Raw genomic sequence first — 2487 nt, forward strand, 5'->3', positions numbered from 1 at the left:
GGACTTGCTGAACCTGCTCGTGCACAAACTCAGGAAATTGGGGTGCGGCTAGGCATTCACTAACAAAATGGTTCGGGCTTGCACACAATGCACAAACTTCTTGGATTGGATTAGGTGGAATCGGGGATTGTCCAGTGTTTAGAAGTCGATCTAATTTTTGGGACAGTTCATCTACCTTTTGATGGATATCTATGGCATTTTCTACTTCATATATTCCACCTCTTTTTGAGTTTAACATGGGTTTATCTCTAATAGAGGCAGACATATGATGTAATGAATTTTTACTTAAAATTTCAAACAGTTGCCATGCCTCATTCTCACTTTTCAGCATAAATGTCCCACCGCATGATGCATCGACCATTTATCGATGTCTTTCAGAGAGTCCATCATAAAAATATTGGATTAACTGCCACTTGGGTACAGCACGGTGGGGATATTTTCTAATAAGGTCTTTTAATCTCTCCCATGTTTCATGAAACATTTCTCCATCTAATTGGGAAAAACTAGTTATGGCTTTCCTTATTTGATTAGTTTTTCCTATGGGAAAATATTTCTTGAGAAACTCTCCTTGCAGCTGGTCCCAGGTTGATATAGTCATGGAATCCAAAGTATGTAGCCAGTATTTGGCTTTATCCTTAAGTGAAAAAGAGAATAATTTCAACCTAAGAGCATCATCGGAGAAGTTGTGAATTTTTACAGTTGAGCATATCTCAAGAAATTCTTCAAGATGTTTATAAGGGTCTTCATTACTAAGTCCATAAAATGAAGGTAACATTTGGATTATACTGGACTTAATTTCATATTGAGTGGCCTCCACAGGGGGTACTTGAATACAAGGAGAGTAGGTATATGTGGAAGGAGTAAAGTACTCCTTTAATTGCTTGGGTGGATCATTCTCCTGATTTCGGTCCATCTTTTTATGTCTGTTGGCTCTAAAGGTTCTTTCTATTTCTGGATCAAAAGGTTGGATTTCTGATCGTAACGATCTACGGCCAAGCATACACCTTACAATTATACTGTAGAGCACACACAAAAAATTTTTTTTTTTTAATATATATTTTTATAATAAAGTGAGAAAAGAATGAAGAAAATCTAAAGAGAAGAACCTAAGAATCTTAAATCTATGAAAAGGGAGAAATTAATTAATGTTTAGATGTTAATTGCAATCAACTTAAACAATCATAGACTCTCTATCCTATGGTTAACTTAGATCTAGACAGCTCCTAACTTTCAAGATTGCTTTTGAGCACTCCAAGCTCAAAACTGACTAACTGACTCGGCCAGGTAAGCGTAAGATGTGGGAGGTTTCCTGCTCGTTGCTTTCCTTAGACACCAACTAAGTTGGCAAGGTCAGTCAACGGAACCAATTGAAAACCACTTTCTTTAACCACTTGCCTTAGACACCGAGCAATTAACCAATCCGCACTCGGTTCAACTCTAGAGCTTTCTTATCCTATTGAGCTCGAAATTCCTAGGGCTGACGTCTAGTTGATTTTAAATTAAGGTCTAGGTTATGCAAATGCAAGGGAGTGATTTGTGGGCCAAGGAAGGGTGATCAAATCCCCACCTTATCTGGTTAATGGGTTATTGCCCTTAAGATTAATTATGGAGATGCAATGCAAAGAAACAAGGTGTCCAATCAAGTTAGAAATTTTTATATTTGAGGTTACGCTATTTTAGTTAAGTGTTATGAAATGTCAGTGGCTTTTTTTTTTTTTTTTAATAATTTTATCTTTTTATATATTTTTTTTAAAATTTTTTTATATATAATTTTGTAAGAAAATAAATTTAAGTGATTAAGTCTAAAAAGCAACAAATCACTGGGCTATAAAAAGTAGCAAATTATTCTAAGCAACAAAATTCCTAAGTAGTAAATTAGTTATGCAAAGTAATTTTGTAATTATGCAAATAAGATTATCTAGCTAGAAAGCACCGAAAAAAAAAAATTTTAAAACGAGAAATAAAAACTGAAAAGTAATTTTTTTTTTAAAGAAAAAAAATATATTTTTTTTTATTTTTTTTTTATTTTTTTTTATTTTTTTTTTAATTCAACCGTGCCAAGATCCCCGGCAACGACGCCAAAATTTGATGCGTAGTCGTTGATAGCACCAAAAATAACTCTACTCACTACGTAGGTAGGATGAGTCGAGATCGTATCCTTAGGGACCTTGGGCTAAGTTGAGATTGCAAGGTAAAAGAAAGAAGCGTTGTTTTTGATTTAGAAAATAAATTATCGTAAAATTGAGGTAATTAAAAAATAAAGAGCTCGGGAGTTTTGAATTAATTTGCACTAGCAGAGTTGTATCTCTTTTTTAACTAAATAGATGTGATTAATCTTAGGAAAAATATCTGTCTTTCCTCGGCACGCTCCATACCCGTAGATCACGGCGCGTCTCCGGAAAGACTAGGTATACAACTCTTCTTTCCTCGGTACGCCCCGTATCCGTAGATCACGATGCGTCTCTGGAAAGTAAAAGTTGTTCCTAA

General features: G+C 34.8%; 1 non-coding gene across 1 annotated transcript; it reads left to right on the plus strand.

The window, feature by feature from the left end:
* The first annotated feature begins 420 nt into the window (after window positions 1–420).
* Window positions 421–526, plus strand: LOC140851832 (small nucleolar RNA R71). Its single transcript, XR_012134589.1, has one exon. It is a non-coding gene; the product is annotated as a small nucleolar RNA R71 (small nucleolar RNA).
* Window positions 527–2487: the final 1961 nt, after the last annotated feature.

Source organism: Elaeis guineensis, chromosome 9 (genome assembly GCF_000442705.2).
Source record: "Elaeis guineensis isolate ETL-2024a chromosome 9, EG11, whole genome shotgun sequence".
In the NCBI taxonomy this organism is placed as follows: Eukaryota; Viridiplantae; Streptophyta; class Magnoliopsida; order Arecales; family Arecaceae; genus Elaeis; species Elaeis guineensis.